Below are 26655 nucleotides of genomic sequence, written 5' to 3' on the forward strand. Positions count from 1 at the left end.
TCTCTCTACTCCTCCCTTTAGTGAGCTGGGGCACTGCTCACTGCTGTGAAAGCACACTCCTCCCTCTTACTTTTCTCCCCCACGCCCCACTTTTCCTCCTCATGCTCCTGAGATTCACCTCTTGCTGTACCTGCAGGTTTTGCAATAGGAAAGGAGAAAGCAGCCCTGCCATTCCCGCACATTGCTGTCCTGTGTGCTGGGACAGAGGTAGAGCCCCAGGGGACACCTCTGCCCCTGGGGCCGCATCTGAGCCTGCAACTTGCGAAGCAGCTTGGGGCTGCCTGTGTCCAGTGCTTGAAGGTAACTTCAGGAAGGTCAGCAATGGGTTGCTGAGCTTCACTGTCAAGAAATCCTCCCTTGTAGCCCCAGTGTGGTTTGCTGGGTGGACACGAGCAGCGTTATTGCTGTGTTGGCAGATCTCAGCTCACTGCAGTGGGATTCAGGAGAACATCGAGTGTCCATGCTGGAGAGCCTGTCGGCAGCCCACCTTTCCTCCAGGCAGTGTGCAAAGGCCTGCTGGAGCTTAAATAAATACTAATTTGCAGTAATGATATTTAATCCTCTTCAAACCATAATTTACACTATCAGATTATTATCATGCTATCTTATCTACAGTTCCTAATGCTTTATTGTTATCCCATTACAGGGAGTTTTCTGCTGCCAGTGCATATTGTCTATTTCTCTTACAAATGTTCTACAGAAACCTTATTAATTATTAGTCTCATAAAACACCTGTTAATGTTACCATTTTAATAAATCTCCTCCTTAATTAAATTAGGTTGTTCTGATAGTAATCCTCTAATGTCCACTGCTTTTCTGTTCTCATCACAGTCTGATTGTAGAGTGGGAAGCAGCATTCAATTATAATTGATGTAGGTCATAATTCAGAACCAAATTATAACATATAAAGCCATATGATCATTGAGGAATATAATAGTTCTCTACACTAAAGTGTCATTTGGATTGATTAGTGCTAGAGCCTTGTTAGAGGTGAGAAAAGGCTTAATTCAAAAGGATCTTTTGCTTTTCTTTTTCTCTCTTTTTGTCTTGAATTCATGTACTCTATTTCCTCCTTGATAGGCAGCATCTACTTCAGCTACTCTGGGACAGTGCTCACGAATACTTTCCCACTCTTTCCCACTGGTGTTTCAGTTCTAAAGCTGAGCTTCTTTTTTTATTATTTTGTAAAGGCAGACCACATGATGATTCTATTTAATGATTTAATAAAACCTTTCCTCCTGAGATTAGATGCAAGAGATCTTGATGCTGATCTATTACTGCTGCTACCCAAGCATGAAAGTACAGTTATATATGATACTGCAATGCTAAAGATGTAAGCAAATAATTAAAATTATACCAGAATGAAGACCTTACCCTAGCTGTTAGGTTGATTAGGCACCAGGAAAGTTTCCCACACTGGGTCCAGGATGGTCCCTCTCTGCTAGGGAATGTCTTAAGAGAAACCTATCCTGGACCTTGCTGGTGCTCACGCAGATCCTATTTGCATGGGAGGTCTGGGCACCTTTCAGCCTTGACTGCTTTTCTCCAGCTTTCTGAGCAGAGTTGTGACATGTTATATGGGATTAGTGGTGATCTCTTATATTACAGGAAACCCTAGGACAACAAGCAGAACTTTCCCAGGACCATTATGAGAACCTGACTCTCAGCTCCCCAGGTCTTTTCTGCTACTGGGAAAAACCCCTGTTTCAATTGCTTCACTGCCTGCTTCCCCTCCCATCATCTTCATTTGCCTTCGTCATGACAGCTACAGCTATTTATTGCCCAGGAAAGCAACATAGTAAAATGTTATCTGTGGTTTTATTTGATTTTTATGTAATTTAGAAGCTCAGGTCCTTTTCAGGGTCTTCCCCTTGCCCTGTGCATATCTGCTGCCTCTGTATCGGTCCTCCTGCTCTCCTGTGGGCTTCAGTATCCAGTCCCTGTGGATAGCACTGACTGCCCTCCTCAGTAGGATATTGGCTTCTTCTTGCCCCATTTCATGAGGTGGATCCCATCTCTCCCCAGTTATCCTCATTTTTCAAAGAGGATACCCATGGCTGCTATTTCTGAATCATTTGTGAATTAACAAAAGGATGCTGTAGCTACTTTGTATGTGATCTGATCCTTAAAAAAACCCCTTGCGTTCTTCCTTTTAAAACTGAATTACACACCAAAAAGGTTTTGGAGAGAAAAAAACTACAAGCTTCATTTGGATGATGCTGAAATGAAATATTTTTGCTTTTTAAAATGAAACATTTTGGTGTGTTTGAATTATTTGCCTTGTGTTTTCCAACAGTGGAAGTATTTTATGAATTTTTATTCCACCTTTGCTTGTAGCTTGCTGTAATTGTGTTATTTTGATTCCTTCCACAGTATTGGCTTCGGTTGGTCATTTGCTCAGTTCCAGATCAATCAGTTTTGAGGTTTCCGTTCCTGCCCCATGTGATACCCACGATATTTAAAATACGGATACAGAAGATGAGTACTGCAATCGCAAGTCATTGAAAACAAAAAAGAAGTGGAAATCCATGGAAAGGAGCTGTGGAATTTGAGCTATTAAGGGGTAGGCGTGACACAAGTAACTTGCAAGTGATTCAAAAGCCCCATGAGCAAATTAAGGCGTTGGTTCGGTATAGGTTTGGTACCTCTGACCGAATTACAAGTCATTGTCGGGCATTTTTCTATGGCCTGAACTGCAGCTGTTGACTGCTGTAGGCCTGCAGGAATTTTTAAGGATCAGATTCTGTGGCAGAGGCTTGCAGTGAGGCATTGGTTCCTGGAGTATATGGTGGATCTTCCTGTGGGAAAGAGAAGGTGCCTCTTCCTCTGTCCCCTCCTGGGCACCCGAGCGGAATATCCCTCATTCACTTGTGCACAATGTGATAATTGAGAGGGAGTTTCCTGGAGCTGAATGCTGCCTGCCCAGGGTCAGCAGCTGCTCTTCCATCTTGCCTTCCTTTGAGATCCCATGTGAACCCCCAGCATGGAGTTGGAGGGAGTCCTCTAAGCTGATGAGCCTTTTTGTTGCTAAGAGACGACTTCTGGAAGAGCAACAGTCATCAGCTTGTTGGGAGTGGATAATGAACTGTGAGTTAAGATAGTTTGAAAACACTTCTACTTCTATATGTTAACTACAAACAGGGGGATATCATCCTGAAATATGGGATATTCTGGTTGCTCTTGGACCATAGAGGTGTTTCAGCCATGCAAAGTATGGCAGAGCCCAGCATCTGCTGGGTCCTGTCTCTGCTCTCCACCCATCACCCAGAGACATGCAGAGACTATTAACAGGTCAATGTGGTGCTGCTCAGAAGCAGCGTGGGGCCCAGCCTTACTGAACTTTGGTAGATGAAGCGTATCTGCTGAGTTATAGTCCTGCTAGAGAGAGATTCATCGCTCCTGCTAGGAGATAATGTGTTTCAGGGTATTTTTTGGAATGTCACACATCTCTGCTGGGAGAGCGGAGGCAGAGCATGGAGTCACTCATCCCAAGCACACTGCACTTTGTGCCTCACCCTCCCCAAATAATTCTTTGAACCACTTAACATCAAAAAAAAAAATCATGCCTGTTAGCCCTTTGCAAGAAACAGCATGGGATTTGTGCCTTGTGAGGCCTCATCCTGCCCAGGAACACCTTCCTGGCTGGTAGGAAGCCCCTTGGTCAGTGCAGCTTCTTCTCTCTCCTTCATCCCCATGGCGTTTTAGCAGTTTGGGGGGGGGGGGGCAGGGCTGTCTCCAAATGATCAGTGGGACATCACTGGCATCCCTTCTGCTCTGGCCCAGAGCAGCACAGAGCAGAGCACAGAGCAGAGCTGTGATTTGCAGTGAAGTGCCTCTCCCGTGTCCTGCACAGTCACTTGCTGCACATTAGTGGGACGTGGTGGAAAATTTATGCACAATTTCTCTGCCTTCAGGTCGAACAGAAATACCATTCTGTCAGAGAAGTGGGCCTCAACAGAGCTGAATGGCTCAAAGAATGGTTCCTATCAAGGCTGATAATCTTCCCTGGCGATAACACAGTGGATTATGCAGCGATTGGATGTTGAGAGTACGCTGACCTTAATCTCCCTTAACTTTGGTTTTCTTTCCCATCTGATAATAATGGAGAAAGTACAACAAGTGCCATAGAAGTTTACACACATCCTGCCACACTTTGCAGATGGCTGATACAAAAATCAGAGACAATGCTAAAATAATTCAAAAGCCCACAAAAAATGAAGCAGTGTACTCAGCTCCTTTTGTGAGGCTGTGACTAAGGAACCAACCAGCCAGCCTGAAATGGACCATATAAATTTAAGTAGATCTTATTAGGATTCTGTGTGGCTGTTAAAGCATCCTCAGCCGTTGCTTCCAGCTTAGCATCGCTGCTAATGGTGAAGAGAGGAAGAGATTAGTTTAGGCTACTTTGAGACATCACAGATATACGTGGGAGGCATCCTCTGTTTCTTGAACTTGTATTTCACTGACCTGCTATGTGACAAGTGGAGTGCCAAAAATACAGAAGAGTTGGCACATAAAATCCGTGTCTACTCTATCTACTCTGTCAAGGCTAAAAAAAAAAGTCCTGAATGAGCCTTGGAGAGTCAACAAATCACTAAAATAGCAGCTAAAAGAGGAAGTTCAGCACGAGTTCAAGTCATTAAAATTCCCTCTAATGTATGCTCTTGCAGACCAGTGGGCTGAGCGTGATCCTGGGGAGCGGAAGGATGTGTGTGAACTTGTGGGGAAGGAAAAAATGGACAAGGTTGATGTTGCTGACCTTCAGTGTGGAAGCCTGATCATTACTGTCGTTTGAGATGGCTGTGTGGGAAGAAAAGGTCAGTGGAGCCGCTCTGAGCTGGAAATGGGGAGAAATGAGCTTTTGCATGGCTTTCTTGGGCAAATCCCCACCTGTGTGCAGAGTGTGGCATATTTATGTCTTGGACTTTTGCTGGTACTTGCACAAGGTCTCAAGGGGAAGGCAACAAGGGAATGGCTGTGGTGGAGTATAAACAAAGATTCTTCATTTAGGAAACACTCTTTCCTAATGGTAATATTTGGCTAAAGACCAGACAAGGCCTAATAACTGTGAATGTGTTCTTTTTATGTTCTTCCACACAGGCAGTGTGGGGAAAAAAAGGAGACTTAAACCTGCATTGTCCATGTTAGCCACATTTCTCATTGCCTCCAAAAGGAGTTTTGTTCGGGAAGTGCAAAGCAGGCCTGGTAAATATATTTCCGTTTATTCAGTAGTTCTGAGATTGAAAATGATAGAGACTGGGCAAAAGAAATACCAGGGGTATCTCATATCCATGTGTTGCTTCATTAAACATCTGAAAATGGCAATGAAAAAGCAGAGATTGCAGAATGAGATTACCAGGGAGCAGGATGATAACATGAAAGCCTCTGTCCTCTGCTTGTACAATACACATGTGGTCAGAAAAATAAAGGCAGCAAACTATCTTACTATATAATAGACAAGGATTTTCATAGCTGTTATTTAGGATGCATGGAAAGTAGAAAATGGCTTTACACAAGAGAGTCACCTGTTAACTTTGGATATGTGATATGTGAATGTATAGCTGAGATAAAAAAATCATCTGGTTTCATCCTTCTTGTCAGGCAATATTTGCATTCAGAAGCTCCAGAAGTAACCTTGAGTAGCTAAGGAATATATGACAAAATATTGTAAAGCTAACTGACATTGTGCACAAGAAAATTAGTTTCCTTTTATTGCTGTTTTAAATAGAAAAGATTTGATCAGTCTTGGCCCTCTCAATAGGCAAAAATGGTGACTAGACCACAATTGCCTGTGAAGCTGCCTGAAGGCATGACAGCTGCTGGAGAAAGGGTTGCTCTTTCTTACTTGCAGAGGTGTCAGGTGGCAGAGGTGTCTCTGCCACAGGAGAGCAATGTGTAACAGCAGCATCTTGGGACCATGCTGTAAGAACTGGGATTTAAACCAGTTGCCCATCATCCTTTCCAGTGCCGGCATCACCCCTGGAGCAGAAATCCCCTACCCATGGCACTCTCATCCCCCTGCCCCTCGCTGCAAACTCCTGTGAAGCTCCGGAAGCTGCGTCACCTTGGGAACAGAGGTAGGAGCAAGAGTTGGACCTGTTGTGGAGACTGGGGTGAAGGGACCTGCCCAAGCCCTGCCTGTGTGTGGGTGACCTGTCTTCAGCTCAGCTCAACTTCCCAGCCCCCAGCACCACCCTGATGGTTCCTAAACCAGCCCTGCTGTGGTGTAGATTCTCCAAAAGCCTTTTCCAACAAGGGAAAATTTGTAACGTAAATTCCTACCTGAGCATGACTTTTTTTTTTTGGATTAGGGGATTTTTTTTTAGATTTAGGGATACATGCTTTGGCTTGTACTTGTTTGTGTCATTAGGTCCTGAGGCAGACAATGAAAGCTGTGTGATCTGCTGCCATGCATCCACCTCACATCCCTGGTACCAAATCTCCTGAGACAAAGCACCTCCTCAACCAAATCCAAGCCCAGCTCACTTACTGGGAAAAAGCTGCCCCTGACCTCCTGACATCCTTTTGTGTTCCCCTGAGTGTCTGAGCTGCCAAACTAAAGGGAGGAGATGGGCAGGAGGAGCCCAGCCAGCACTGGCAGATCAGGTGTTTGGTCACCCAAGCCTCCCCTGCTCTAGATGGGTGTGCTGCTAATGCTGGGGCTTGTCCTCATTAGCTTTCATGTGCTCTTCACTAGTTGTCATCAAGGGTTTGCCTTTTCATTTTGACTGTTTAAAGGACCTTTTAAAATTAGGTTTTTGGTGCATTTGTATCTGTACAGCATTTAAAACATTATAGTGTTTTCCTGCACCCCTTTAGTTTGTGTTGTAATTCTGTGATTACAATGATGGAGAGGGATTCTCCAGGAGCTGCCAGCCTTGCCAGTGCGTCCCTCCTGTTGGCACCAGACTGTGGGCTCTGGGCACATGGTGACACAGGGAGTGAGAGCAGGAAGATGAACATCTCGATCCTTGCACTACCATCCAACCTAAAAGCAGGCTGGGAAGTAGCACATATCCCAGTGACAGTGAAGCCTGAAGCCTCTGGAGTCCAGATGCATTAGAGCCTAAAGAGAGCTGAGCTCCCTAATGGACACACGCCGTGTTTTTGAGCATCTTCTGCTGATTGTCTGCTGTCGAGCCCTCGGTTCCAGCAGTGCTGGGCTTTCCACTCTACGCCAGCAGCGGCTCTTCCAAACTTCCTTGATTGTGTCTGTGCCTGTTGCCCGGTGCTTGAGTGATGAAATGGAAGGCAGCAAGAGTGACAAAGATTAAATGAACAGCGAGAGGAACCTGAGCTGAATTTTGGGAGAGTAATTATTGGTGCCAGTGGCTCCAAGCAGAAAAAGGGAGTTTGCTTTCTGCTATTATCGCTGTGGCACTGGGGAAACGCCAGGCAACTACCTCCTGATTCTTCTTCTCTAATTAAAAAGTTTTTATGTGTAAAGACTGGAATATATGAGGAAGTGATAAATTAAACGTCATGAGTTCCCCACTCTGTGCTTGTGCTGCAGAGGGAAATAGATTCTGAATCTCACAGTGAGGCCAGTGAAGAAACTGCTCCTTTCCCATTGCAAACAGGAGCTTGTGGCACTTCCAGCCTGGAGGCATCCTGCCAGGTTTGCTGTGCCTAGGGACAGTGGCCAGTGTGAGCCAATTGGCCATGGGATGTAGGAGCCATCCCCTGGGTAGAGGCAAAATAAATGCTTTGAGTGTAATAGAGGTCTGCTGGCATGGAGGGGAAAGCAAAGGAATTGCCTTCTTCCAGCAGTGAAAAAACAACAGTAGAGCTGCTTCAAGCAGTTGCTGCAGCCCCTGGGCTGCACTGGCCTCTTCTCCAGGACACAGCATGGAAAATGCAGCTGTTCTGCCCAACTGCAGCAGCTCTGGCTTCTTCCTGATGGCTTCCCCCACACATCCCTCGTGGTGGGCTGGGGAGCTGGGAGGAGGCTGGCAGCCCAGATGGAGCAGGAAGAAATTGCATCCATCAGCCCCCCAGGGTATGACATCCCTGCTGGGACAGCTCCAGGAGACCATCCAGGGGCTCTAACCAGGAGACAATCACCCTCTGCTCTCAGCTGTCCTCCTGAGCACTGGGAAAATAACTAATGCACTAAAGCAAAATGCATGCAGACAAAAAAAGGAAATGCTTCAAGATGATCCTAGAGGACTTTTTGGAAGTTTTCTCTGAAACATCAATGTTCTTATATATTTTTAAAGGCTTGGCTAGATTGAAAGGAAAAAGGGAGGTTGTTTTCCTATGGCTCGGAGTCAGTGTTTAAAAAAATATAGCTGTAGGTAAAAATAATGGCAAAATAAAATTAAAATCTGTTCCTCAATGCCAAAAGAATGCCAAAATAGAACTCTATAGGTTTTAAGACCAGGTTTCAAACCTGACCAAAACAACTCAACAGTTCAGTATCATGTTGAAATACTTGAGTGAACCCAAATCTGTGTGTTCTAGAGAAAAACTTTCTTTCCAAAAAAGTTCATTAAGCTCTCCATAAGCATCACCTCCTGGCCTGTCCTTGCAGTAGAAGGACTGGTTTGTTACTATCCTTCTGAAGGACTTTTTTAATTTTAATAAGTAAAACTCATGCACAGTGTAAACACACCAAAAAGCACACATCCTTTTGAATTTTCAGAGACAAGTATTTTAAATCCAGCCTTTTTCAAAACTGCAGACATGCATTATTTACACTGGAGAATAATAATGCAACAAAGCTGTATTAGATTAGAATTGTTCCATAAAATATTATGATTATCATTTTTTGTAGCTTGACTTAAGGTGAACAATTTATATAAAAATATGAATTATTTTCTGTTACAAAAAAATTATTCAGTGTGGGCTCTGTGTATTACAGTTATTAATCTTTCTATTTAAATGCAAATTTTTCCTTTCAACTGAAAGCTAAAGATACTTTTTATACAACTAATAAAACACCACTCTGATCTTCTGATCCCTCATAAGGGAGATGGCTTTCTCAGCTGTGTTTGGGATGTCTCTGCTGGAACATGGTGTTCCTTTACACAAGGATGCTTTCCTCATAAATACATTGAGAGTTACCTGCTCAGAATGAAATATTCATTTGTACAGCAAGGTGTGACTTGAAAAATCCTTAGTTGCTTTGTTTTTGTAAAAAGAGAAAAGAGCTAAGAAGAGCAGTGACCTTTGTGTAGCCATGTGCTGTGCCTACAATCTAGGAGGGTCATTTATCCTTGGAAAATCTTGGTTTGCATCCTAGTGGGTTTGCTGCTCTGAGAAACCTGAAACTGAGGTTTCTTTGAGAGGCTGGAGTCAGCTCAGGTGGGAGCTGGTCGGGCGGCTCTGGGAGGGAGTCAGACAGGGTGGTCAGAGGTGTTTCATTCCCCTGTGAAGCAGTTGTTGAAGGTATGTCAGGCTTTACAATCACCACGGTGTTTGTGCTGTTCAGAAACCCCAGAAAGCTTCATGTCATCCCCAGAATACCAGATCCCCCCAATACCACCAGAAACTCGGGGGGCATGGGTGCAGTTTGCTCTGCATAAGTGTCAGATTCTGTCTGAACTGTTTCTCTTCCCTTTTACAGAAGGGAGTGGAAGTTGCCCATTGGACCAGGAGGAGACTTCCAGTGTCTGATCCCTGGGAGCTGCAATCAGCTGAGGTTTCTGCAGCTCTTGCCATACACGCACAAATGTGACAAGGAGAGAAGTAACTCCGATCTGGCAGCTTGTGTCCTGAAGCAGAAATCAAAGTTGTTTATGTGATTTCAGGCTAATCTCTGCCAATTTTTCATCTGACAAAGTGCTTCTATTTACCCTGAGCAACTCCAAGGACAGCTTCCTTAATAATGTTTATATTGTTGGACTCTCAGTTACCAGTATTAACAAAGGAAGTTGAAAACAACTCTGCATCTCCATCTTTCATCCTTGCATGATCACAAACTTCCCATTCCACCTCCCAAGAAATGCTGTTTGCTGCTGGTGGAAAGCTTTCTGATGGTTTTCCAGGTTCCACATGGTCTGGCAGAGTGTGTTATCCTCTGGCCACCCCTTGGTCTCCCTTGTTAGTGGTTTTCTGACTCACCCTGGGTGGGAGCTTGGCTGCTCCAGCCGGTGGAAACGTGGGTAATTGAAAAGGCTGAAGTAGTGAGTGGTGTTATAATTAACTGGCTGTATTAAGCATTTTACAGTTCTGACACCTCGCAAGAGTAGAAGTTTAATGAGAATGGAGAGAGGCTCAAAAGCAATCCATTTTCCCAGTAAAGATTGTAATGAAGGTGTGAAATGATGCACAGCTAACTAAACCTGTCTGTAATAGCCTCTCTGTTGTAATGTAGTGATCTGACAGACTTTGGAAAAACAATACAGTGCATATGTTTCTATAGATTATATATTTTATATATATCTTTCCTTGCAGTGCTAATGTATCATGCAGTTTGACTGGGTGTGCCATGTGTAGGTCAGGTGCCAAAATGTATAAAGAACTGATTGTTGACAAAGATTGCTCATTTGCAGTGTAAAGATGAATGCAGCCCAAGGAATGTTCCAGAAAATGTCCCAGAGAGGACATTCAAGTGGAGCACAAGGGGCTCTGAATGTCTGTGCCAGGGCCAGCTGTGACACAGCACAAAGGACTTCTGTGGCCCATTTGCACCAACACGGCCTCCTCACTACGGTCCTGTCAGGAATTCCTTGGTATCTGCCTGGAGGGGAAGAAAGAGCAAAGGTATTTTCTCACTATTGCTTCAGAAGAGGCTCAGTCTCTGTTTCCCAGTTTAAAATCCAACAGCAGCAGCTGTAAACAGAGTGTACTCTCCACAGCAAAACCCTGTCATTGCATCTCTCTATCTTCATTTGCAAGGAATGCGTCAGATTCGGGTGGGTGCGGAGGGAACGGGAATGAGGATGGCACGCATCATGTGGCTTCTGGTGGCACTTGGGAGTCAGTGGCCCTCTGAGGATATTTTTGGAAATGGATACCTTCCCCTGGGATCTTGTGTCTCCAGATTTCATCTTCATAGGTTTTTATGTCCCATCCCTGCAGGGTTTCACTCTCAGCTGGTGAGGAGCTGAGTACCTGTTAAGCCCTGTGCCCTGCTGGAGCAGGTGCCCCTCTGCACACCTGGACAGTGTGGGGTATGGTCAGGAGGTCATTTCTGCCCACAGACTGGCCCAGAGCTGTCCCCAGCATGGAGCACCAAGGGCTGCTCCAGATGGATTGCACTCACAGGGCAGGTTTCCTTTTGACTGGGTAAAGTTGTTTGATTACCTGGGAGCCATTTGTCACCATTGTCGCCTTTGCTCTGAGGCAGGAGCGGACTCTCAGCTCTCAGCATCCTCACCTGGTGGGAACATGAGTCTGCTGCCACCTCTGTATTTCCAGCCAGGCTGAGGGGGCTGAGGGCCAGATCTCTGGGAGCTCACAGGTCCGATGTTTGCCATGCTGGAGCCTAAATGCAGACAGGCATGAAGGGCTTCTTCCATTCTGTGCAGCTCTTGCTCCAGTTTGATCCCAAAGAGCTTTTCCTGGCTGACCTGAATTACCTTTTCCTTTTTTAAATATATAATTTCTATGACTGATATAAATGTCAAGCACATAGATGAAGAATAAAAATGGAGATAAACATCTTGTTAATTGTAATCATTATGTAAATACCTGAGCCCATAAATTTCAATAATTAGTTTTACTTTCTTTTTTTTTCCTCTCCTTGTCAGGACTTGCATGAATATGGCTGAGCTTTCTCATAGCTGCTTGCAGGATAGAGCCTTGATTTCTACACTACATGAGTTTTGTGTGTGGCATATGGTGAGGTCTCATGAAACATAATTGTGGAGCACTTATGTTCAGCTCTCCTGTGCAGAGTATCACATCCTGAAGGGTGACTCCTTTCAGTAACATCAAGATCATATATGAAAAGAGCTTCTTTTAAAGATCTCAGCCATATGATTTATGGTAAATAACACTTGTATCCACATACTATGTGTTTCTGCTCTTGAGGTTTGCCCTTGTTGGTGCTCAAATTTGTTTTTGTTTAGCATGTCACAGGACTTGGAGCAATACAGTTTTGGCAAAATGTGTGGGAAGGCTATGTAAACACCATCCAAGATTTCTATATACTCTGTGCATCCTCTCCAGTATGTTTAAATGTTCCAGCTATGCAGCTAAAGTACACCCACTAACACAAGTTAATACAAAGACATGGTTATACATCGGGAGCACTTTAGTTAGATTTTTATAAAGAGAACAAGATGATCCCCTGAGGTATTGTTGTACAAATAACAAAAGACAGAAGCTCAATTAGTGAAAGCATGGAAGTGAAAAGTGAGACAAAATCATGTAGAGTAAAATTCAGTAGGTATATTAGTTTGCAAAGTATACTTTCTTATACATTAAAGGGCTGCACTGAGGAATGAATTACCTGCTTTTCCTATGACACTTTTCTAAACTGAGGTTGTCAGAATTTTTTTGCAGTGTTCTGACTCAAGATAGGAAAAGTCAATTCCTTAATTCTACTAGATGGAGGTGTCACTTTGATACTTCCATTTACTTTTTTCATTACAGGAGAGCAGAAATTGTCCAGATTTTTTTCCTTTTTTTGTTCCCCTGGGACTCCAGTAACCAGCAATAGGTTTTTGTCCATATTATTTTAGATTAATGTTTTCCAAACAGCAATATATAGAAGCATGAGCCTGAACAGTTGGCCAGCAAGTAAAGCAAGAAAGGATTTGGTTTACAGAAATAAATCCAATCCCTATTCTTTTACCTTAGAAGCTGACAGTGTGTTTCCAGCAAGGTGAGACCACATAACAAAATGCTGCACTCTGGCCCGTGCCTGCAGAGCTCTTTGGTAATGTGACTTCTGAAGCCCTTTACGCCTTTCCTAGAACAAAGCCATGGTTTCCTGTCTGATCTCCTAAGAGAGCCCAGGAGCCAGCAGGGCTGCTTGCAGCATGTGCAATATGCAGTTTGCACTGAGTTCAGACACTCCACAGCCTGATTTCATGCAGCTTCACATGCTTTAATCCTGTTCTCATGGTAGTTCTCTCTCTGGGACTGCCAAGTGTCCATACCAGCCACTGGTGTCATGGGGAAAGTCCATCTGTGCACAATCCTGGGAATAACCCTCGGAAAATAGGGCTGCTAAGAAAAAATGAAATTATCTGTCAGAAGTGTTTCCCAATTAGTTGGTCCAAAATGATTGTTTTTTGTAGCCTTCTTCTGTCAATCACTGGTCCCATGTATTTACAGAAGGTTTAGTGATGAAACTACTTGGAAACGTGTGAAATTATGTATTTTGCAACTTAAATCACCCTTCACCAGCTAAAAAGGGAAACCAAGGAGAATACTGACACTGGTTGAAACAGGATTTGTAAAGGAACTTTTCCAGGGTGAAGCTGGAGCTGTCAGGACCAGCTCCTGGTCTGGGAGAATGTGTGGGGTGATGAGATTCAATCCAGATTTGTGGAGTTTGCCAGCAGCCTCCACCTCTGTGTGCTGCTACCCTGGGAAGAGGAAAGATATTTTCAGAGCAAAGGTTGTCTTTGTAAAGCACCTTGGAAGAATGTATGAATGTGTCCTTTTCTGAAATGGCAGTTTGTTTCTCAAGTACTTCTTTATTTTTATATGGAATTAGAAATTATACAATTCATTTGACTCCTTAAGTCATTATATTATTAAATGTTTCAGAACTGGAGTTGCTATTTTGCCTGTCACCAAAAATTGACAGCTCATTGCCCCCACTACAAAGATGCTGTGAGCCAGGGCTTACTATGGGCTTGTTTTGATTAGGGTTGATATCAAATTTTAGGGGTTTTATCAATATTTTGCCAACATTATGATTGGATTTGCATGCATGAAAACACAGTCCTATTCTGTTTCTGAGCAATGACAATGCTTGTTCCCTGTGCAGGAAACCCAGAAAGCAGTCTTGAAATTTTATTTCCAAATGTGATGCACTGCCCAGCTGCTGACAGCACCCAGAAGTGAAGCAATATGAGCAGCATTGCTTGATTTAATAGCATGAGATCCTCACAATGTGTTTCGGTTTATATTATTCTGGAGATAAGAATCTTTAAATACTGAAGGAGCATACAGTGTACAAGCATTGTATTGACATTTTTCTATGCTATCATAACCACAGATTCATCTGCTTGTCCTTATGTTAGCAATTTAATTTTAATCCAGGGCAATAATGAAAAAGTGCATTACTGGGGAAAAACAAACTCTTCATAGCTTGTATTCCTGATATTTTTAGGGAATTGAATTGCATTTTGTGTTGACAATACTAGGCTATCTTTAGGCCTTCTGTGAGCATCCATGAACAACAAAAATGTGTCTGCTAATGTATTGTCAGCCAGAGGAAAATAGACTATTTGTAGCTCTTGTATTGGGGGGTGGATCTGGAGCCCTGTCTGTGCCCTGTGGCACTTTTACTCTGCAATTTCCTGTGAGGAACTGGAGCAGCTTCTGGTGTGTGGGGAGGCACTTCTGCATGTGCTGAGCCTGAGCTGGGAGCCTGCCCTGCTCTCGAGGTGTTGCTGCCAACTCTGGATGGGTGATGGAGCAGGGCTGGGCTGAGCTGTCCCAGGCTCGGGGCAAAGCTGAGGGTCAGGGTTGAAGTGCTCAGGCAGGGGTGGCTGTTTCTACTTAAATGGGTCAAAATTCCCCACATCTCTGGGGAGAGATTTCAACTGACAACAGCGAGAGTCCTTTCTGACACTGAAAACCAGATTTTTTTTTTTTTCCTTCTTAGTAGGAGTTTGGTGGTACAGGCTTTTGCTGTGCACAGTACAGGTGACCAAACCTGTGACAAACACTGGCTGTTCAGGCACAGGTTTTCCTTGCCACAACACAACTGTAGCCACAGGTTTGTTCAAAACTGGGAGCAATCAAGCATTCAAGAATGTTGTGGAAGAAGAATGATTTGGATTCCATTTTTAAAATAATTTAATGTCTTTTTACATAGAAAGATAGAGGACTCAAAAATCCTACAAGATGGAGTACAATATGAGATTTATTTCCCAAAGTTGTTTTTTTCTAAACTCTTGCCAAGAATCTTCTACTACAATTTTGAGCTTTATTAAAAAAAAATCCTAGGAGAAATATGTACTATTCTTTATCAAACTACTTAGGACATATTCCTAAGAGTCACTCACACTCCCACACGCACCTTTCCACAAGTGAGATAAATTGAGAATGTCACTATCTTTAATGTTAGAAGTATTTCTATCTTCCACTGCAAATATGCAGTGATGCATCTAGAATAGCACTGTCAGGGAAAAAAATCTTCTCATGAACAGAATTTAGCTATTTGTGTTCTCTTTCTACATGCACTTAGTGTTTTTTCTTCAGTGCGATCATATCAGCTGCAGGGAAATGGAGAAAGAAAACTGTTTCTTTAGATATGAGCCTGTTCTGAGTCCTTCCCCTTGGCCAGTCTCTGACAGCCTGAACCCAGTCCTGAGAGTCACAAAGCTGTGGGAGATGTTGACTGAAGGGCATTGCACTTGCTAATAGCAAGGTGGGTGCAAGGAAATTGGTTTGACACATGCTGGTGGTGCTGAGCATGGCCTTCACCTCCTGGGTCTGCACAAAACTGCTGGCTCCAGTGGGGAAGCAGATGGGAGTGAGGACTTGAGAACTAATCTCCTGTCTGTGCTTCTGCCTCTGTGACTAATTGCTCTGAAATTTGCACATGTAATAGCTGTCGCTTTTCCTAATGCCTCTTGCTAGGTTAGCATTTTAAAAAGATGTATTTTCTTGTCATTAGCAGCACTAGATGTAAATAGGGAAGCAAATAGATATGCATTGGTTATTAATTAAAATAGGAGCACAAATTTCAGGGAGTGCAGTCAGGCTCCAAGGAGTACCTGATCCCATGTCCAAGGCAGGGTACACTGCAAGAAATGCACCCCCTGTACCACTCTTCTGTGGGGACGCACAAATTAGAAATTTCAAGGGCTGTTGAACACTGTGAATTTCCACTGTGGATCAGCACAAAGTTATTTGGCATGGGAGGTTCTGTAACTGTATACATTGGGAAAATTCATATTGTGCAATGGCCCTAAAACTCACCCGTCCTCCTCTAGTATGCAGAGACCCAGTGCTAAGATGTGTTTAATATAAAGCAGGTAGGATATGAGCTGACTGGAGCAGTTTTTCTGTCTCTTGTTGCCTTTACATTATTCATCTTAGGATCATCTCCTGTGCTATTTATATTCAGCATAAATAATAATTAAACCAGGGGACAGAGGTGTGGTGTGAATGTGAAGAAAAAACCTCCATGTCCCTGATATTGCGAAGTTGGAAAGCTAGCCAGGACTGGGGGAGTCCTTAGTTTGAGGAAAGGTGGTCTGCTGGAAATGCTTTCTTCCTACAGGAAAGCATTAACATGCAAGCCCTACTCTTAAGTGGCCAGAATGTAGTGATTAAAGTGCTCTTGCTGTGTGATCTTGGGCCTCTTGCCCTTTCTGTTCCTTAATTAATTTTCTCTATCATTTATGTATTAATAAAAACAAATTACCTGCTTCATGGGAGGTGAGAGGTTTTATTCATTTATGTTTGCAAACAGTGTTGAGATCCAGGGAAGGAAGGAAGGAAGAGGCTGCAGAAGTGAGATGGCTGTATTTAGTGCATGAATGATATATGACAAGGTTTTGTTCCTTGGCAGTCTGATAATTTGACATAGCAGTCAGTCTTTTTCCTTTCTACTGTTTAACTTTATTTTTCTGATATTGTCCTAATAAGGCACTACTCTGTGTTGCTTTCGCTCAGCCTGGTTTTTGGTATTGGGGGCCACAGAGGTGGCTTCTGTGAGAAGCTGCTGGAAGCTTCCACCATGTCCGGCAGAGCCAATCCCTGCTGGCTCTGAAGATGGACATGCTGCTGGCCAAAGCTGGGCCAATTAGAGATGATGGGAATGCCTCTGTGATAACATACTTAAGAGGAAAATCAAAACAAAGTGGGGGTAGTTTTTCTAGCTAGAGAAGAGGAGGAGGTGAGAGCATGTGAGGGGAACAACATGGAGACACCAAGGTCAGTGGAGAAGGAGGGGCAGGAGGCGCTCCAGGCGCCGGAGATGAGATTCCTCTGCAGGCCATGGTGAGGACCATGGTGAAGCAGCTGTGCCCCTGCAGCCCGTGGGGATCCACGGGGGATGCAGAGATCCATCCACAGCCCCTGGGGATCCACAGGGGATGCAGAGATCCATCCACAGCCCATGGGGATCCCCAGGGGATGCAGAAATCCATCCACAGCCCCTGGGGATCCACGGGGGATGCAGAGATCCATCCACAGCCCATGGGGGAGGTGCCTGTGCCAGAGCAGGTGGATGCCTGGAGCAGGCTGTGATCCAGTGGGAGACCCGGTGGAGAGAGGGGGCCCCTGCTTCCAGGCTGGAGCAGCCTGGCCTTGGAGGACTGCACCCCGTGAAGAGTGACCCACACCGCAGCAGTTCTGGGAGGACTGTTTGCCCGTGGGAGGGACTCACGTTTCAGCAGTTTGGGGAGGACTGCTGCTCGCGGGATTTGGAGCCACGCTGGAGAAGTTCACAGGGAACTGTCTCCTGTGGGAGGGACCCCACGGTCTCACAGGGGAAGGACTCCCCTCCCTGAGCAGTGGAAGAAAACCTCGGGTGATGAACTGACCAAACCCCCATGCCCTGTCTCCCTGCGCTGTCTGTGGGAAGGAGGGAGGGGCTGGGGGAAGAAAAGGTGTTTTAAGGGCTTATTTTAATTCTCATTATCCTCCTCCGATTTTGTTAGTAATAAATTCACTTTGTACCTTTAAGCTGAGCCTGTTTTGCCCTTGGAGTGTTTTCTCCTGGTCCTTATCTCAACTCATGAACCCTTCATTAAGTTTTTCTCTTCTCTGCCCAGCTGTGGCAGGGGAGTGTGAGCGAGTGGTTTTTGTGGGTGCCTGGCATTTGGCCAGCATCTAACCACGACAGCTTCTAGTGTGAGATATAAATGAGTGAATGTATGGACACTCTGATTTTGGGTTGATCACTGCCTTTGGTTCAGCCTTCTTTCTTTCATGATCATTTATGGAGAAGGGCACTGCCCAGTGACTGTGGAATCACCTGCCAGCAGGTCATGTATTTGAAAATAATGTTGGGCTTAAAAATTGTTTCCATGTCCCATTTTCATGGAATAAACATGGATTTATCTCCTGGAATGATGCTCTGTTTTCTGCTATTACCAAGAGGGTAGCAGCTGTAGAGGTTCTGCTGCATGGGGCAGAGGTGCACAAACAGGACAGTTCCAGCTAGATATGGGGAGCTGGTTGTTGTCTACTGACACAAATTGCTCTACAACTCAGATTTTAGTGTCTTCCTCTGAAAATGAACTGGATCAAGCTTTTACAGTCCATATACAACATGCACTAGCTCTGGCCAGATGCTGCCTGTGGCAGTTTTGCTGGTGGAGTTCAGCAAATGCTGATGCATGTCCATGAAAGATAGAAACGTGCTCTCAATGGATGCTCCTGATATCTTTACTCCTGGTGAATAATGAAAACAAACACATTTCTTCCTACCTGTGCAAACCAGTCTCAGGATGGAAGCAATATGAAAAGCCAGCGTCTCTTCTCTTGTAATGTCTAATAGCAACGTCTAATTCTGGATTTTCAAAGCTCTTGCCTTAAGGTGATGCTGTGATATGGAGCATGTTTGTGCCCAGGCACTGCCACGAGAGCAGCTCAGCACAATTCCGTATGCAGAGAGCTCCTGGGCTGAGCTCCCCTTGGAGTTCATCAGCAGGCACTAAAGATGTGTCATCCTTTGAGTTATCTCTTACTTTTAACTTAGCTTTCCTCCATGAAAGCTGTTTTGGTCTTAACTCCAAAACACTACACAGAATACTGCATTTTGCAGTGCTTTGCCACAGAGTTTTGCCAGGGGAGTGGTGGGGAGGGTGAGGAGATGAGAGCTGCCTTTGGGGCTGTGCCTGCCTTCACCCCTCAAGTGTGTCATGTCTTTTTCATCAGCAGTTTTCTTTGTGCCACTCCCAAGTTTGCTTCTCCCAGGGATTTTAAGAAATGGCCACTGCCCTCTTGGACTGAGCTGTGTGGGAGAGGGAGCTCAAGTTGGTCTTGGGTGTTTGCAGTTTGCCTCTTAAATCTCTCCTTGGAGGATGCTGCTCGCACCATCTCCCATCTTGCATTGAAGGGGAAGTGTCCTGTTACCTTTCCCCTCTTGAATGTGCAGGCATTATGTTTCTTTTCTGGTTGTGACTGAGGTTCGCTCTGTGGCAGAAACGTTTGTGGGGCAGGGAGACAAGGAACTCTGTTTGGCAGCGTGAATGTGCTCCCAGCCCACTCACAGCAGCCTCCCCTCATTTTCTGGGGAAGATTTCCCAAAAATCAGGGTGGTCTCTCAGCTGCTGGCATTGAAAGCCTCCTGGAGACTCTGGCTGAGGTGCAGCCCAGCTCCCCAAAGGCAGCAGGAGTCCTGCACTCTTCTGGCAAGCTCTCAGGGCCAGCACCCTGGGCAGCCCGAAGTGGTGGGTTCGTGTCACCCAGCCCTTCAGAGATGAGTCCTGTTAATGATGTGTGTAAAGACCTCACGCTGCTGAGGCCACGATGCTACTCCAGAAATTCTGAGCTAATTGCATGAAGGGTGAAACTCCAGTACAGTAAGGATTGATTCAGCCTCAGGCTGTACACAGCAGAGAACAGCTCATGGAAACCAAAGACTGGGCCTGTGATTGCAGACCCTTAATGCAGCTGAAATACCATGATGCCTGACCTCATTAGAAAAAAGTCACAAAACACATCTCCCTGGATTGTTGCTTGCTGTGTGCAATGAAATAGTGGAAACTCAGCCAACCAGCCAGGTATTCCTCCCTCTCCTGCAGAGTACTGTGTTTTCCTATCTGCCTGGGAAACACTGGTAGATCCAGAATGAGCTCCTATAAGCTCATGGGGAGAAAAACATAACTTAGTAATTAATACACAGACGTAAAGTGATTGTGGCCACAATTCTAAAAGCTGATACTGGGTGTGTGGGGGGAGGGAGTAAGGCAAACAAGCAGGGTACATACAGTGTCTTATCAGTGGCCAGGAGAATTTGTAAGGGTTAGGGTTAGATTCTAATATTATAAGGAAGTTAATGCACTGCCAGTGCACAGTTGCAGGCTCCCAGCTCATAGTCTGATAGTCCCCAGCACAATTCTCCATCCCCTAGCAAACCTGGTGCAGTTCAGAGCATAAGTTTGGGTTGCTCACAGAGTGGGATGGACTTTGCAGATGGTAATGTCGTGCCTTTGCTTTGAATGCCCATCAGCTTCCCTAGCACAGACAAGTCCCTGCTGCTAGCACCAGACAGCTCTTACTCCAGCCTGATTGTTTGGATGCTGAGGTCTCTTTGGATGCTGAGGTATTTGAAATTCATGTATGGGAAAGGGAGAGGAATGCTGGCATTTCCATGCATGTAGCTTAGTTCTTTACAGTGGTTTTCTGCAACCCATGAATCATAGATGAAGTATTCCTACAAGGTACCTTGGTCTCTACAGAGATACCTTTGCAGTGGAGGAAGCAGGGTGCTGAGCAGCAGGACTGTGGTCTTTGTCTCTCAGTTCAGCACAGGTGGTCCCAGCAGTGCAGAGTAATCTTCCCTCTCACAGCTGCAGTGGAGGCAGGGGATCAAGGGGACGAGGGATTTGGCTGGCATTTGTGGGCTAAGGATGACTAATGCTTCCCTGTCACTACCTCATCACCACTTGCATCAGCCAGGACCGTGGAGCAGCTTGGTGCAAACCAGCCGAGCGTTGGCGGCGATTTGTTGTGTCATTAGCGCAGCGTGAGGCGCTGTGGCCACAGGCTCCTGCTGGGGTGTGGCACTGAGGGGTGCTGCCTGCAGGGCCTGCAGACCCCTCTGGGACATCCCAGGCAGCAGCTCCCATCTGCACTGCCTGCTGAATGTCAGTGTGAGCCTGTTAAGAGAGGCCGGGGGGAGTGCGGATGGCGGCGCAGTGGGCAGTGATGGATCATACGCCGGAGAATGATTGATTTACTTATTTAGGGCTCTGTTCAGCAAAGATTTGGATCTGTGGGGCTTGGGCTTAATAAGACTTGGGGAGATGAGGCTATTACAGCAGCAGAGGAAGCCACCAGTGCTGCAGGCATTTCACAGCATGGCACTGAGGCATTTATTTAACCCGCTGCACAGCCCTGCTGCCAGCAGGGAGCACTTTGTCCTGCCACCAGGCTCAGCCACCATGAATGTTTCAGGTGCTGCATGGAGAAGGGTCCGGGAAGTTCAGGTTTGGAGGCTCTGGTCTCAACCCAAGCCTTACAGCAGCACTGCTGGGCAGATACAGCCCCTCATTGAAGCAGCTTCTCCATTATGGTTCAACTTTTCTGCAATGCACTGAAGGAAGGAGAGTTGTGTCATGGGCTTTGTGAATGAGAAGGACCATCCTGGGACTAGGGTGGCCCTGGGGCCACCTTGCCAGTCACCATAACCAACTGAGTAATTTGGGAGACCTTGCGAAATGCCTGTTAGCATGCCCCAACACTAACTTGGACAGAGAGACACAAGCTGAGTCACCCTGCAAACCTCTGGTATGATGTAGCCCAAACTCCATGTCCAGAGGCATTGTTATGGACCTTCTGGATCTGAGTACTTGTCTGTCCTGGTCCAGTTTGGTAGGAATTGCCAAGCCTAATCAAGCTAGTGACTCCTGGGCTCTTGAGAAGGAGGTGACCTGCTGAGGGAGTTGTGGAAGGCCCTGGGCAAATAGCCAAATGAAATCCCTGGGGAGCTGTCACTTCCTGGCAGCAGTGTTTGGCCTAGAGCATCAGCTTTGTCTCAAGCAAAAATGCTGTAAAGCACAGTCATAAAGCACAGAAATTTTTAGGAGAAGGTCTTGAAAATTTCCCTGTTTAAAGCACTACCCGAGGAGAGCAGCTGCTCTTCCTTCAGCTGACTTTCCTGCAAGAGAGTTGGAGCCATCCCCTTCCTCCTCCAGACAGGTCTTTGCCTGACAGCAGCAGCAGACTGCGTGGCTCTCCTGCATGTCTCTAGTCTGCCAGGACACCCTTTAGTTTAATTACCTCCTCTGTGCCCGTTTAGCTTTCTGAGACTGTTTCTCGGCTGCAGCTGCCAATCTGAATACTCACCTGGAAAAGAAAACCAAACCAAACCAAACCTCTATTAGAAGTAGCCAAGTTGTTCGTACAAACCGATCGGGTGGGGACTGCATCACCTGAGGGCTCTCAGTAGGAGAAAGAACTTCACTGCTTAAGAGAGGGATGTAAAACTGTGGGGGTGAGCTGGAAGGCACAAGTGGAAAAAAGACCTTCATCTGGAGGATGCTCTATCTACCTGTGAGAGGTGTCTGCAGTTCTGCCTAGTCTGCTAATATCTCACTCATTGGGTGGGTAGGAGAATAGACAAATGAATGGGAATAAATCAGAAAAGCTGGAAATGTAGGGTGTTATCTGCAAAGTGCAGGTGGAAGAAATGTGTTCTCTCTTAAAGACTTCCCACAGATTTCATTCCCTTGTGTCTTTTCTTTTAATGTCAGTGCTTAAAAATAGGACTGAAGAAGGAATATAACATTTTTGCTAGTGTTAAGCTGGCAGCTAGTTAGTGCTGGCTACTTATTGTATAGGCCAAATTGCTCAGATGAGTCCTGCTTTATGGAGGTACAAAATGGCTGCTGCTCTCAGGAAGAGGGAAAATTGGGAATCTTTTATCTTTTTTACTTCTTAGGAGGCACGGTGACCTGCAATGCCTTAGCTTAGAGTAATGAGTCTCTTGTATCTGTGCTTACCCACCAGATAACAGCAGGTCAACTGGGTTCCTGGTAGAGTTGGCGAGGCTTAAATAAGGACAAGCAATTCCTCTAATGATCTCTGCTGCCCTCCTGGGGGAGGCTCACCTAGGATAATGCTGTCCCCTGCTGAGTGACCACTATCATCCTTTATTTCCAAATCTGCTTCTTGCACTTCTGTGGTTAAGGAGGATTTAAGACCATTAGCAAAAGGCAGTGTGCCTTCTGGGAGAGGTTTGGCCCTGTGATGTGCTTCCTCCTGGATGCTGGTCTGAGCTCTGTGCCCCTGAAATACCTAAACACATGTTTGAGAACATCTGTGGGAAAAGACTCTGCATTTGTCAGCTGTTTGGTTTAGCTGCCTGCTGGAGCAGAGTCTGCTCATCACCTCTGATGTGCTGTGCTGTGCTGCCTGGAGCCTGAACATGCTACTGCTTTTGCTGTGCATCTGATTTTAAGTTCAAAAGTTACTGGTTTGGGGGAGTGGTGTAACTGTCTGGGTGGTTTTGTGATGGACAAGGGGAGCAGGAGAGCAGCTGGGATCCAGCAGTGGTTGTGCAGCAAGGTGAACCTGGGCTCAGATTCACTGGCTGAGATGAGCAAGTTAAAGGCAGAAAAAATGGTGACATGAGGGCAGGTGGAGAAAATGGGGACACTGTGTCTCTCAGGGACTCCCACCCCTTCCTCCACCAGTGGGTGTGTTGGGTAAACTGGTTCTTCCAACCTCTGGTACCTTCCTTCGTGTGATGAGGAACACTGGACTGAACTGCTCCCATGTGAAAGTGTGTTCTCTGCAGTGGCTGGAGCTCAGTGACCCAAGGAGAGAGGTAACAGAGGAATAAATCCTTGGTGCATGGGTAGTGCTTCCCTGCAAGGGCATACAGCCCCCTCCTGTCAAAACCTTTGGAGAATTAGTTTGATTTTAATTTAAAATGCATTTAGAAACCTCAGTGTGGTGAGATGGGATTCCTCTTTTCATCTACCTGCAAACCAGCTCTTCCTATCACATCCTGCTCCTTTCCCATAGCCAGCTTGTCAGCACAGATATGCTGCAGAGCATGACTCTCAGTGGCTGAGGGAGAGGCAGACAGCCTGTCTGCACAGCCCTTGCTCTCTCCATAGTCTCCTCAGATCAGTTCTGGGCCAGCCAAGCAGCTCTTTTCACTGGTAGCATCAGAGGATGCCTTTGCCTCTTGTGGGCCAGGCACTGGCAACACCCCATTGGCACAAGCAGTTGCTGGCACTGCCAGTTCAGGGGTGCATAAAGTACATTTGTGGTGCCTCAACAAAATATATCCCTCTTTCCAAAAACTATATGAGATGGAGCAGCACTTTCTGTTTATGCTGCCTCCTGCCAGGCTTTTTAGCATTATTTATTAGCAGCTGGAGAAGAGCTCACCAGCCAGCAGCACCTTCCCTTCGAGCCCTGGTCCATGCTGTCCCTCATCATGGCAGGCTGCCCACTTGCCGAGTGTGTTTGCCTTGCTGTTCAGCTGTTTCAAGGCCCTGCTCACCAGCTAGGATTTGGAGAGATTAATAATGTCTCTTTTCTGTACAATGTCCTTGACAATCCAGAAATCCGCCCATTTGCTGTTTTGAGCAATTAAAATGATGACATGGACATCCACCCCCATGCAACCAGTTGGTGAAAGCGCTCTGTGATGGAAACTCCAGTGCTCAGTGAGTGAATCTGGGTGTAGCTTGGCACAGAACAGCCCTGATGACTTCCCAGGCCGACACTGCTTTGTTACTCAAACACAAACATCTAAACCCAGCACTGGCACTGCCAAGGCCGGCTGCTGCTGTTGGGTAATAAATCAGCATGTTGGGGTTTGCTGCTCTCTTTGGGCAGCCAGGAACCTCGACGGATGGCAGGGCTTATTTATTGATTGCCCTTCAGATCAGAAACTGGATGGCACCACAGGGAGCTGGTAAGGGAGGAAAACCCTTTAAAATAACACTGTAAGTGCTCCTTTGCAGGATTAATGAGCAGGAAATGGTAATGTGTGTTCACAGGATGCACAGAAAAGCAAAAGCTGATAAACTTGCTTGGGTTCCCCTTCCACATAGGAAATTCTGCTTCAGCAGAAGTGGAAATGCTTGTTTTAGTAAATGTTGCTTTATTGCTGGGGTCTTGTAGCAGAAAAGAATCTATATTCTTACACAGAAGTTTTGGGAAAATTGACAATTGTTTGAAAATATGAGGGGAAACAATAAACAAAAAAGGATGATGAGAACTTGGAGTTGGCAGAAGTGGAAACCTTTCCTGTTGGCTACTTCTTCCCTCAGGTCTAGTTTGCAAAAGGCATGAAATGCAAGCTCTGCTCTTATTTCCTGCATAGCTGGGAGGCATTCACCAAGGCAAATGGCTGAAAGTGTCCAGCAGGGACAGGTTCCTGTCTCTGTAGTGGCTACAGCACCATGAAGCATCTCCCTGAGTCACCTCTCTCTGTGCCACACACTCCCATCCTCAGCAGCTGGTCTGGTCAGTGTGAGAGAGCAGAGCAGGTTGTGATCCCGTTTATCACTTTGTTGAGTGCTTGGAACTTCACTCCAAGGTTTTGTGTGGCTCTGGTGTACTTCCAAAATGTCTGGGAGAGTGGCTGAGACACTGATGCACAGATGTGCAATGAAAGTATAAAGGCCTGTGCTGTCATTTTAGAAACATGTGGTGTTCCCTTGGTTTGCCAAACTCTTGCAATTATCATAACACCTGCAGCTTTCCTGCAATCCAATCCTGGGTGCTTTTTTCCTGCTTGCTCAGCTCATTTCTAGCTGCCTGTCACCTGGGAAATGCCCTCTCTAGCACTGAGGTTATCATTCCTGGAGCAGCTCCTGGGAGCAGGGTGGGCGGCAGGCGGGGAGCTGGGATTACTCCCTGCTTCCCTGGGGCATTTTGTGATCCTGGCTTGCTGCTTTTAACCTTTTGTTTTAGTTTTTGTAGTGAAGCTTTACCTGTAAATCAACCGAAGACAAATGTCTGGGTTGCCTTAGCCAAATCTGCAGGCTCCGATACCATCTGTCTACCTGACACAAGCCCTGACAAACCTTTTTCAACCTGTTTAGTTGGAATACCTTTACCAGAAGGTTTTGATAATGTTACTCTTGATAAGTACTGGCCATACGACGATCATCAAGTATCTCCAACTACCAGCCATAAACACCAAACTTATATTGATAATTCTAAAATTGATAAATCTGACCTTCAAGAGCTAGAAATCCTAGGCTCGTTAACTATGGATACCTGCTATTTCTTTCACTTTCTAGGAGAAAACGGTCCTCATTTAAACGTTACCCCATATCACCCAGCTTATAGCAATGTAACTTCTTGGTGCAATCAAGCTAAGCTTCTTATATATGACGAACCTCATGCAGATCGTTTTAACAAACTTCCTATTCGATTCCCTAGAGGAATTTGGCTCATCTGTGGAGACAGAGCCTGGCAAGGTATACCTTCAAAAATAGATGGCGGCCCTTGTGCTCTAGGACAACTTACAATTATTGCTCCCAGTGTCAAAGAAGGAATCAAAAAGAAAAAACAGAAAGATTAGATCTTCCTGGGGACATCAGTATGAGAGCGACTGTGATAGTGACTTTCACCCTTGGAACTCTGAAAAATCAATTGTTGCGAGCATTTTTCTTCCTCAGTTAAGTTCCTCAATTGCATTAAAACAGTTAAACAAGTTGGGATGTTGGCTCAGCAAGGAGGTAAATGCCACCTCTACTATGATCAGTGACTTGTTAACCGATGAAGAGGCAGTCAGACATGCCACTTTACAAAATAGAGCTGCCATTGATTATCTTTTATTAGCACATGGGCATGGCTGTGAAGATTTTGAAGGATTATGCTGTATGAACTTATCCGATCATTCTGTTTCCATTCACAAACAGTTACAAA

General features: G+C 45.5%; 1 long non-coding RNA gene across 1 annotated transcript; it reads left to right on the top strand.

Moving 5' to 3' along the window:
- Positions 1-4677: 4677 nt before the first annotated feature.
- LOC109143325 lies at positions 4678-10899 on the top strand. Its single transcript, XR_002043392.1, has 4 exons — positions 4678-4817; positions 5101-5205; positions 5966-6077; positions 9569-10899. It is a non-coding gene; the product is annotated as an uncharacterized LOC109143325 (long non-coding RNA).
- The last annotated feature ends 15756 nt before the right edge of the window (positions 10900-26655 follow it).

Source organism: Corvus cornix, chromosome 12 (assembly GCF_000738735.6).
Source record: "Corvus cornix cornix isolate S_Up_H32 chromosome 12, ASM73873v5, whole genome shotgun sequence".
Lineage (NCBI taxonomy): Eukaryota > Metazoa > Chordata > Aves > Passeriformes > Corvidae > Corvus > Corvus cornix.